This window comes from Ambystoma mexicanum, chromosome 2q (genome assembly GCF_040938575.1).
Source record: "Ambystoma mexicanum isolate Mex_15411 chromosome 2q, UKY_AmexF1_1, whole genome shotgun sequence".
In the NCBI taxonomy this organism is placed as follows: domain Eukaryota; kingdom Metazoa; phylum Chordata; class Amphibia; order Caudata; family Ambystomatidae; genus Ambystoma; species Ambystoma mexicanum.
In genome coordinates this window covers 1,354,905,058-1,354,917,200 of record NC_090924.1, presented here as the reverse complement: position 1 = coordinate 1,354,917,200, position 12,143 = coordinate 1,354,905,058, and the positions used below count along the sequence as shown (strand labels likewise).

The window sequence follows — 12,143 nt, the reverse complement described above, 5'->3', positions numbered from 1 at the left end:
GCTCCTCCGGTCCTTGGGCCCCGCTGGGCCGCCCCCCCCTTGTGGGGGTGATCTTGTGTTCCACGGCCGGGCGGGCCGCCTGGGGGCCGCGCTGAGTTCCGCCTGCCGCCGCGGTCGGCTGGGGGGACCGGGCTCTCGTTCCCCCTAGTGCTGGGCGGGCTGGGGTGCGCCGCCCCCGCCGTGCCTGGTGGACTGCCTGGACTGAGCCCTCGGCCGGCTCGTGGATCTTCTACTCTTCTCCCGGGGGACCCAGCAGGAGGATCGCGGGGACCTTCCCCCCCCCCACTGTTTGCGCACCCCGCGCAGCTGGAGCGGCGTGGCCCTCGGGTGCGGGCCAGGGAGGCTCCACTGATCTACCGGACCTGCTGCCACCATCCCCCGGGACTCTGGGACCGCCTCTCCTGCTCTGGGCCTCGGCTCCTGCTCCCCCCCCCCCCTTGGGGGGCCTCATACCAGCTTCATACTGTGTCTACCTCGGCTGGAATCCCTCGTTCTGTTTGGCCCTACTGTGCACTGGGAGCTGGCCTCCCCCCCTCTCACTTCTCTTGAGGCTATTGCCGCTCCACCCGTAGCGATACTCTGCAGAAGGGTTCCGTCAATACCGTTGGTCCTTACTCTTCCATCTCTGGGTATCTTCCACACTTTCCTGTTTGGCTGGGAGCCCGCAGCCTATACTTCTCCGGCATAGCCTCGTGGACACGATACTCCCTGCTCCCCTCACTTGTCACGCACCCTACTTGGATTATTGACTTGCACGGCCTGGGATCCCCCCTGTCTCCCTCTTGGGACCACTGGAGGCTCCCCTTCACTCTACTCAACCATCACCACTGCCAAAATGACCAAGGGGGGCGCGAGGAAGCAGTGCTCCATCAACATGTTCGCGAAAGCAGCTGCGAGATCCCCAGAGGACCCCATTGAACAGGCCCCTGTGGCGTCTTCATCCGCAGTGGCACCTGAAGCCCAGGGCATGATGGACTTTATCAGGGAGGGTTTCACTGCCCTACACTCGAAACTGGATGATATGAACGGCACAATATCCTCAATCAAAGCCCACATCGAGAGGACCGATAGCCGCGTGTCTGAGGTCGAGACACGGGTCGGCTCCGCCGAGGACGCACTTGGGGTACTGCGCTCCGAGGTTGTCGCTCTCTCGAACCGAGTCCTCGCGGTGGAGAAGAAGAACGAGGACTTGGAGTCCCGCTCACGACGCAATAACCTTCGCATCATCGGGGTCCCTGAGAACGAGGTGCACGAGCCAATGGAGGACTTCGTTGAACACACATTAATGTCTCTCCTGGATTCGCCCAAGCTCTCCCCACACTTCGCTATTGAGCGGGCGCACCGTGCCCTTACCGCAAAACCCAGACCCGGAGCCCCGCCTCGTCCCATCATCGTCCGGGTCCTGAACTACCGGGATCGCGATACTCTACTCAGGGCTGCAAGGGTCAAGGGCGAGCTCTTATTGGGGGGCGCGAGGATTCATCTTTACCCCGACTTCTCGGCTGCCGTCCAACGTGAACGCAAGACTTTCCAGGATGTGAAGCGGAGACTGCGAGATCATTCCATTAAATATGCCATGCTTTACCCCGCCAAACTGCGCATAGAACATGCTAATCAGGTGTTCTTCTTCACGATCCCGGAAGAGGCCTCCAAGTTTATTGACGAACACTTCCCGGGCTGACTTCCTTCTCTTGTACACAACTCAGCAGTTTCCCCCTCGGGCCCTGCGGGGCGCGGCCGAGTTCGGCCCTTCCCCGACACCGGCACCGCATTGATCCTCCCTCCCGGATTCGGCTTGCTCAAGTTCCCCTTTTATCTCAATAATGTGCCATACTGCTGAGTGCAAGACACCTTCTCTAAGTTACATTCAATGTTTGCAGTTGCACCTTGAGCTCTACCGGTCCTGCTGCGGCCCGGAGCGCAGCGGTCAGCCCGGCCTACAGGCCCCCAGGCGATGATGCCTCTAGTTTGGTTCTGGTTGAAGGGGTTTGGGATTGTCATTCCTCTGTTTGGGAGGGGAATGTGGGTGGGGGTGGGACATGTTTGGGGTGTTATTCTCAGAAAATTGGCTCTGGCGGCGTGGGCGAACGGGGGTGCAGCACTCACCCATTGGTCTTGGACACTTTTCTTGACTATACCACTACCACATCTATGGCGGAGGGGGACTTAACCTTTATGAGTTGGAATGTCCGGGGGCTGGGGAACTATAGAAAGATGAGGCAGCTCCAGCTGCAGGCTGAGCGCCACGGCTCCAAGATCCTGTTTCTGCAGGAGACACACGCTCGCACGGAACAATGTGTGCGTTTTGCCAAAACCTGGGGCCCCCATAGGTTCTTCACAGAATTTTCTACGCAGAGTCGTGGGGTCATGACCCTTATTCACAAGAGTCTCCGGTTCACCCTCATCTCTTCGCATATTGACCCCCTGGGCAGGTATGTGCTGTTACATTCCACACTTCAAGGGAAAGAAGTGGTTTTGCTGAACATTTATGGTCCCAACCTTGATGATCCCGAGTTCTATAGACAGATCACGTCCCTTCTAGATGGCTTCCCCCTTGTTCCAATTCTCTGGGGGGGGGGACTTTAATACTATCTTCGATGTGGCCCTGGATAGATCTGGGACCAAGCCCCGTCATCTCTCCAGGGCAGCCTATGCTGCATTATCATCTCTACCCCGGTTGGCCATGGTGGACGCATGGAGGTTCTTTTATCCCGACTCCCGCGTTTACTCATTTTACTCTTCAGTCCACGATTCATACTCCCGAATTGACCGCTGGGTGATCTCCAATGTCTTGGTTAAAGACGTGAAACAGTTAATGATTTTACCCAGAACCTTGTCGGACCACTCCCCAGTGACCATCACCGTTGGTTGGGCCCCTGATCCTGGCCGGTCCCGCTGTTGGAAACTGAAACCCCTCGCCCTTCTTGACCCAGAGTTTCACTCCGAGCTCGAGGACTCTATTGAAGAGTTCTTCGAGATAAACACAGGCTCGGTACCATCAATAGCCATACTATGGGAATCTTTCAAGGCCTATATTAGAGGGATTGCGATCTCCAAGGAAAACGGAGTCCTCAAATCGATCAGGAGAGGCCTGGCCGAGAGTGAGTCCAGGCTTTCGACCCTGGAGGCCGCATGTTCGCTTCACTCTTCTCCGGGTAACCTAGCGGCCATTGGGGTGGAATTGGATGCATTCCGCTCCCTGGCTGATCGTGAACAGAAGTTTCTGGACAACCCTGGTATCGCGCGGAAATACGGGGAGGGCGAGCGCCCTGGCCGATTCCTTGCGAGGTTGATCCGATACGAGACCGGTTCCCCACACATTCTCGGGATCCAGAGACTGGATGGCTCTTTGGCCGTCACCTCCCGGGACATCACCACGGAATTCTTTTATTTTTACAAGTCCCTATACTCCAACACGGATGAGGTATCAGTGGAGGAAATCGACTCCTTTCTCGAATCCCTCCCCTTGTCAACTTTATCCCCTGAGGCTGCGGGCTCTCTTGATTCCCCACTTACACTGGAAGAGCTTTCCGATGCTATCGATTCCCTATCCTCGGGGAAAGCTCCCGGCTCCGATGGTATCCCAGTCGAATTTTACAAATCCTATAAGTCACTTCTCCTTCCCCACCTGTTGGCTGTATGGGAGGAGTCGGTCGAGACAGGTGTGTTCCCCCCTTCACTGCGGGAGGCCACGATTACAGTATTGCTAAAGGCTGGCAAACCGCCCTCGCATTGTGGATCGTATCGCCCGCTTTCCCTTATAAACTGCGACGCCAAAATATACGCAAAGGCCCTGGCTCTCAGGCTGGCTCCCATTCTTCCGGCCATCATTCATTCCGACCAAGCGGGCTTTGTCCCGGGGAGGTCCACCTCCCTGAACTTAAGGCGCATATTTAATATAATTGACAGGATTAGCCCAGAGACTCAGGCCGTGGCGGCTACGCTGGACATGCAAAAGGCCTTCGATTCGGTCTCATGGCAGTTCCTTTGGCGGGTTCTCGAGAGCTGTAAATTTGGTCCCTCCTTTCTCTCTTGGGTCAAGCTACTTTATTCGTCCCCCGTGGCTAGGGTCCGTACAGGTGACCATTGCTCTCCTACTTTCGGGATTGCCAGGGGGACAAGGCAGGGGTGCCCATTCTCTCCCTTGGTCTTTGCAATTGCCATAGAGCCCTTCGCGGACATGCTTCGCCATCGCCATGCCCACAGAGGCCTCCGTACTGCCGGGAGAGCGGACATAGTTTCCCTATATGCGGATGACGCGTTGTTGTTCATTCGCTCTCCATCCCTCAACTTGCCTCCGGTGCTGGAGGATATCATTTATTTTGGCCGGGTCTCGGGCCTTAGGGTGAATTGCTCGAAATCCACCCTTTTCCCACTCACGGAATGCACTCCCCCCCCCCCCCTGATACTCTGGGATTCACATGGGCTCAATCCACATTCACGTACCTAGGGATAGCAGTAACGCGCCAACAGGCACTAACCCTCGAAGAGAATTTCCGGAAATACCTTACACTTCTGTCCGCCAAGGTCCTAGCCTGGGACAAGCTCCCGATTTCTCTCGCGGGCAGAATGGGCCTATTGAAAATGGTGGTGTTACCTCAGCTGCTTTATCAGTTTGCCAACGTACCCTTGTGGCCAGGTGCAGATTTTTTTCGTGACCTGACTCGTACAATTAACACCTTCCTTTGGCACTCGGGAGCGGTCCGGCTTAAATATGAGACCCTATCCACCCCCATGACCAGGGGGGGCTTTGGCGCCCCTGACTTTCACAAATATTGGCTAGTATCCCAGATCCAATATGTCTCCCATTGGTTTAATACAGCTGACCCCCCCCCCCCCATGTCCGACTCGAGAAACTTGCGGCCTTTGATCGCGATATCCGCTCTCTGGTTATACAACCCGCTCCCCAGGTGCTGGACTCACAGAGTCCGGTCGCCTGTACATCCCTTGCATTAGCCAAAACATGGAAGCTGCTTGGCATAGCCCGCGCCTTCCACGGCAACCTTCCCCTCTGGAACTTTCTCCCGGGGGTCCCCCAGGTCACACCACTTACTGTTCGTCGCTGGGCCGAGGCAGGCTATGAGCTACTGCGAGACGTGTTTGACCAGGGCATATTCATCGAGTGGTCTGATCTTCCCCTACCCCTGAGGAGTGACCGGAGTGTCTGGCTCCAGTACGCGTCTCTCCGTAAGACCCTTAAGCGTAATTATCCGACATTCCCTGCGCTACCACCGGACGACCCGGCCATTGAGGAACTCACTTCCCCCTCACCCATGAAAGGTAAAATCTCCAGGCTATACTCCATGCTGCAGTCCAGATCCTCTCCAGAATTTTCTAAACTCAGGGGGTCTTGGGAGAGGGACTTGGGGGTGGAAATATCGGATGACCGCTGGGCACATATCTGCGACCGCACTCACCGGGTGTCCTTTAATTCCCGATTTAAGCTCATTCAGTTAAAAGTGCTGCATAGGTTCCACTATACCCCGGTTAGATTGCATCGCATGTCCAGTGAGCACCCATCTAGTTGCCCTCGATGCGGGCAGGATGATGCGGACTACATCCACATGATCTGGTCCTGCCCCCGCCTCTCACAATTCTGGGGAGCGGTTTGCTCAACGGTATCTGCTATGCTCGATCACCCCATCGATCCTTCTCCAGCACTGTGTCTCTTCCATGACCTCCCTGGTCTCCCTCGTGATTCCAAAAAACTGACTGGCCTCTGCATGCTCTTAGCGGTTCGGTCCATCCTGCTCTGCTGGCTTCGCCCCTTCCCCCCCACACATGCCCAATGGTTAAAGGCGGTTACATGGGCCTCTGACTCCGAGGAAATGTGGTCCCGCATGCAACCTACCCATTCCAGGCCCAGGGACATCTGGCTTAGATTTCGCTCCTACTTGTCCGACCTTGATATGACTCCGGTTACTTCTCCTCCACCTGCTTCTTCTCACTAGTCTGAGAGCACTTCCCATATTACTTTGGTCAGCCTCCCCTCCCCACATGTCGTTTGTAAACTCTGCTTTTCTAATCATTTAATGTGCAATCTCCGCATGACTGTATCATGATATGTATTGTCAATTTGTACCTGCTGGGCGCTGTTCGCCTGTTGTTTCGCTGCCACGCTGCCTAATAAAAAAGAGTTTTAAAAAAAAAAAATCCAGTCCGGAGCATTCTTCCCTTCAGCCTGGTGGGATCAACCAGCTCATCTTCCACAGGCAGAGGATCCTCTTCTTGGTCGAAATTGCAGCACACAGCTATAGTGGTCCGAACAGCCACCTGAAGAGCCTCTCCTGTTTTAAAGGAGCGCACCTTTTATTCACTGTTGCTTTTGCTGCTGCTGGCTTCATCCCTGGGTAGTGCAGATCGCTCCAGACGTCGTCCTTGTCCCAACGACTGAAGTCACACGAACCACGAGTCTGCAGGAACTCCCAGGAGCAACTGCCATATCACCAGCTCTTCTTCACTTTGAATAAGGTACTGTGTCCAACTTCGAGGAACTGGGGTGTACCCCTTTCTCCTCACTAAAGGCTTGTCCTCATCTTCCTTTCCTCTTATAACTTTTGCTTCCTCTTTTGACAATCTCCAAGTACTCCTGGCAATCTCAAATCGTGAACTGTACTAACTGTGTGATCCTCAACAACAGGAACCCTGTTCCACTTGACACTGTGCAGGCCTATTGACTTTTATTCACTTGTAGGAAAGTGTCCTCTGATTCTATCTGCCTTGACAAAAGTATTGCCAATGATTTTTATCCCCAACTCTCTTGTGCCGATTTGTGTGCTAAGTGTGGTTTAACTCTGTTAACATTTCTTCCCGCGGGTACGCGTATATTTAGTAAGACCGAACTGTCATTACTGTCAAAAAGTGTTTGCATCTGTACCCCCGGTAATGTCTTTGTTTCACAACACCTGTCAAATCCTAAGGTACTTACCTTGAATTGTGCTGCACAAAGTGAATTGGTTGTGTGTAGTGTATTTTACGTGTGATTTTAAATTAATAGAAGTGAAGTATTTTGAGAACAGATGGTCTAGAAATAAATGTACTTTTTACTTTTTAAACCACAAACCTTGAGTCAGTGTTTGGTCGAGTCACAGTAATTGTAGTCCTTTGTGTAATCTCTACTACTGCTCATTTGCTCTTGAGATAAGTCTGGCTGCTCCGCTACTGCTACCACTTTAACAATGTAGTACAGGCTTGTACCAAAGGTGAACTTGTATTACCACTTGTAGTCTTAATTGTGTGTAGTGGTCCCTAACGGCACTGCACAGGATTCTGTCTAACAACCGGTTCACAAAACTGCCTGACCGAAAGCCGCGTCTGACCTAGAGGCGACCTCCAGACAATAGTGCTTGTAAAAAGCTGAGGGGGTGGCCCAGGTGGCCGCTCCACTGATGAATTGCCACGGAACATGGCGTTGGAACGCAATAGCCGTGCTCTTGGCCCTGATAGCATGAGCATGCAAATTAGCCGGAACTGACTTGTGCTGCCCCTCATAGGCCTCCTTGATGGCTGTGACCATCCACCTAGAGATGGAAGCCTAATAGCCTGGACTTGCACCTCCGAAAGTGACAAAAAGGGCATCCGACTTGCGGAAATCCTTGGACCTGTCCAAGTAATACTTCAGAGCTCGTCTGACATCGAGGCGATGCACCATTCTCCGAGGTTCATCCTTTGGATCGGAGAAGCAAGTAGGAAGAACAATCTCCTCGTTAAGGTGGAAGGCGGATGAGACCTTGGGTAGAAAAGCAGGGTGCGTCCGGAAGACCACCTTGTCCTTGTGAAAAGTGGTGTAGGGCTCGGAGGCCACGAGGACCTGGATCTGGCTGAACCTGCGCGCGGATGTGAGGCCCACGAGCAGAGCTATCTTTAGGGTTATCCACTTGATGCCAGTGGAGGCCATCGGCTCAAATGGTTTGCGGGCCAATGCGCCCAATACCACGTTGAGGTCCCAAGCTGGGTGAGGCCTCTTTATGGGCGAGTAGAGTCTGTGGAGGCCCGCCAGGTGCCGCTTGACCACTGTGTTAGAGGAGGAAAAGAAACCCACTGAATTTCTGTAGGCACCTATGGCTGCCAGGTAAGCGTGGCATGTGTCGACTTGCACTCCAGAGTGTGCGAGGTGTGCCGAAAAGGAGAAGACATCATCCAAAGAGCACTTGAGAGGGTCAATGTCCTTAGAGCTGGACCAATGACAGAATCTAGACCATTTGCTCTTGTATTGGCTCCTGGTAGCTTTGCTTCTGTCACCCTCTATGATCTCCAGGTTAGCCTGTGATAGGTTCAATTGTTTCAGAGTGGCTACGCTGCGAGGGCAAGTTTGTGAGGAGCAGGGTGGAGGACCCTGCTCCCCTGCTGTGTCAGAAGCAGAGCTGGGCCCAGCGGTAGGTGAATGGGAGGCCTGTCTGACAGGCTGAGCAACACGGAGAAGCATGAAAATATCAACATGATGCTGAGGTGACACGATTGCTTTATCCTGCAGATCACCCTGTGGACCGGGGGGGGTGGGCGGGAAAGCGTACGCCCTCATATAGTTCCATGTAGCTGGAAGGCAACTCCCAGTGAGCCAGGGCCCTGCCCCTGCCAGGAGGCAAACTGCTGGCATTTCTTGTTGACGTGGGAGGCAAACAGATCCACTTGGGGTGCCCCATCTGCAGAAGATTTACTCCAGTACCATGTTGTTTAATTGCTACTCGTAATTGTCCACCCTCAGTCTGCGGAGTCTGTCCGCCTCCAGGTTGGCTTCCCCCAGGAGGTGGACAGCCATAGGTAGATGTTCTCCAGGGCCCGCTCCCACATGCTGATCGCGAGGTTGCAAAGTTGAGGGGATCTGGTACAACCCTGCTTGTTCACATAGTACATGCTGGTGGAATTGTCCGTCTGGATAAGTACTGTCTTGCCCTCCATGAGAGGGAGAAAGGCTTTGAGGGCCAGCCATATGGCCTTCAACTCTAGCCAGTTTATGTGGGACTCCTGTTCCTGCCGGGTCCAGACTCCATGGGCACTGTGGTTGTCCAGAGTGGCTCCCCAGCCGTCGAGGGAGGACTCAGTCGTGACAGTGACCAAAGGGAGAGGCAGACGGAAGGGGTGCCCAGCCGTAGGTTGAAGTCCGAAAGCCACCAGAGGAGGTCCGGGTGGAGAGACGTGGGAATGTCCACAGGCTCCGATTGGTTTATAGTGAAAATGTCGACTGCAAAAATTTCGACTGCAAATGGGGGGGTTCTCCCCAACCCGCCGTTTATTTTTACTAGCTAGACCCCCAAAAAAACATACAAAAAATAAAAAAAAGACATTTGAATTTTTTCCCGACATTTTTGCATTCAACTTTTTGCAGTCGACATTATAACTGGACACTGTTCCAATTGTGTACCCATCTCCAGATTCCAGGAAGCTGCAAAGTGCAGCTGCAGCCTCCTCATCCGGAGTCTCGCTTGGGGGACGGCCAGAAGGACGACTGCCATAATGCCCAGTAGGTGCTGGTACCACCTCACAGTCCTGGAGAGGAAGTGAATAGTAGCTCTCTTGATGGCCATGATCTTGTATATTTGTATTTTGTATTTGTATTTATTTATTTGTAAAGCGCAACCTTGCCCTGAGGCATCTGGGCGCATAGTTTACAAGAAAGTGGTTACAAGCAGGCATAACATGTTCCCCCAGGGGAACAATCTTAACATTGATGATACAATAAAACTTAAAAGCAGGTTACATAACGGTGCCAAATTACAAATATTACTCCAGAAAACAAATAATGATGCTAAAGTCGAATATAGGAGACGCTATGGCGAAAGAGTGATAGAAAAAACAAAGATGTAAAAAGGGGTATGAAGCGGTAGTGTAGTTATGGAAGGCGCCTATAATACTAGTGTAGTAGGCTCATCAAGCTTGTGAAGCCAGAGATTGATTTTGGTTTTGAAGGAGTGGAACGTAGGTTCTGATCCGAGTGTGGAAGGGATGGTGTTCCAAAGTTTAGCTGCGAGGACTGGGAAGCTTGATCCCCCAGCAGACTGCAGCTTAAATCTAGGTATAGAGTGTGTGCTGACATATGCTGTTCTCAGCGGTCTATACGCGGCATGCTGCATGAATTGGTTAGTCAGATAAACTGGTGCCAGATTGTTCTGAGCCTTGTAAGTTAAGGCTAAGGCTTTAAGCGATATTCTCTGCAAGACGGGGAGCCAATGTAGGTTGCGTCTAGTGTCTGAGATGTAAGATCTCCTAGGGATGTTAAGGGCAGCCCTGATGGCATTGTTTTGTGTAACTTTTCAATGTTTTTTTGGCTGGTCTCTAGGTAGAGAGCGTTACAATAGTCTATTTTTGGCATGATTAGAGTTCTAGCTAGGATGATGCAATTCTCAGTGCTCAGGAAGGGTCTGCAGGCTGTGATGAGTTTGCAAGTATAAGCCGAGGCAGACGCTACAGCATTTGTTTGTATAGTTAGAGATAGAGTTGCGTCAAGATAAATGCCTAGAGTTTTTGCTACGTTAGACACTTTAATGATGTTGTCGTCTATGGTAAATGATTTGGAGGCTGGGTCAAGTTTGGCCAGTTTGGAATGCGATCCAAGGATGAGTAGCTCTGTTTTCTCATCATTGAGGCAGAGCCCATGATGCGCCATCCAAGCCTGGATGGTAGACTTCATTAAGTACCTTCGCGTCAAGGGCAAAGTCACCAGAGATAGGGATGAGTATCTGGGTGTCGTCAGCGTAATTGGTGTATGAGACACCCAGATAGTCAAGTATGTCAAAGAGTGGCTTGGTAAACACATTGTATAATGTGGGAGAGACACGAGACCCTTGAGGCACTCCACAAGAGACAGGGCAGGTTTTGCAGAGGCTAAAGGAGAGGAAACCCTCATAGTTCTATTCGCCAAAAAAGAGCTAATCCAGGATGACGCTGAATCCGAAAAGTGCGTAGCAATTTTGAGATGGTGACAGAGAATTTTGTAGTCGACCAAGTCAAATGCTACTGACAGATCGAGCAAGAGGAGGAGTGCCATCTTGCCCTTATCTTTTAGGTCATCAATTTGAGTTTTTAAGTCAATCAGGGCAGTTTCTGTGCTGTGTCTAGGACGGAAACCAGATTGACGGAGACCAAGTAGTTGGTTTGATTCAAGATAGTCCTGAATTTGAATTTGCATATCTTGTCCTCTGAGGGAAACACCCTCTCGGAGATGGTATCCCAGATGAGGCCCAGGAAGGTCAGCTTCAGCGTGGGTTGTAGGTGAGACTTCTTGATATTGATAGTAAACCCCAGGTCGTGGAGTGTGTTCATAAGCGCAGAGGTGGTGTGAAGAACGCCTCCGGAGACGAGGAGCTGACGAGCAAGTCGACGAGGTATGGGTAGATGTGGTGGCCCTGAGGAGAGCCGCCACTGCATTCATCAGTCTGATTACCCTGGGGGCTGAGTTGAGACCGAAGGGTAGAACCGTGTACTGGAAATGGCAGTCCATGATCCTGAACGGCAGAAAGGACCGATGAGGCTGCCAAATCGGGACGTGTAGATAAGCGTCCTTCAGATCCAAGGAGCACATCCAGTCTCCCCTGTTCAGTGTGTCCGCAATGAGAGCTGGCGTAAACATCTTGAAGTTTTGTAGAGGTAAGGAGAGGTTGAGGGTGGAAAGTCCAACACAACTCTCAGGCCAGCCTGGTTCTCCTGTATGGCAAAAATCCTGGAATAGAAACTCAAGCCTCTCTGGGAGGCTGGGGCTTTTTCCACTGCCTGGCTCTTGACGAGCGGCCGGACCTCCGCCAACAGAGTTGCTATTCCGATCTATGGGAGAGGAGGGGAGGGGAGGAGGAGGAGAGGGAGGGACTGGTAGGCTGTACCCCGTGGAGACTAAAGATCGGCTCCAGGGGTCTGAAAAATGTTGGCGCCAAAATTGCACGCGAGAGACCTACCTGCCCCCCACCGGAGACACGTGGGCCCGAAGGGGCGTGTCATGTCTTTTTTCCCTCTGAGGCTGCTGAGGAGGAGGGGGATTGGAGAAACCCCTTGCCCCCCCCCCCCCACCCCTTGTGGCTTCCTCCGATGCTGACTCGGGGAACAGTCAGGTGGCCTGGACCTCCGTTCCTGGAAGCCTCTGAACCCTCCAGGCACCCGCCCCTTGTCGGAGCGTGGATTGGGCTGGGTGTACGCCTTGGGCATGGCCTTCGTAA

General features: G+C 52.8%; 1 protein-coding gene across 2 annotated transcripts in view; it reads left to right on the top strand.

Annotated features, from left to right (window-relative positions):
* Positions 1-12,143, top strand: part of TOPAZ1 (testis and ovary specific TOPAZ 1) — a 2,616,805-nt gene that overhangs the window by 2,050,543 nt on the left and 554,119 nt on the right. The gene's annotated exons all lie outside the window — the stretch shown is intronic.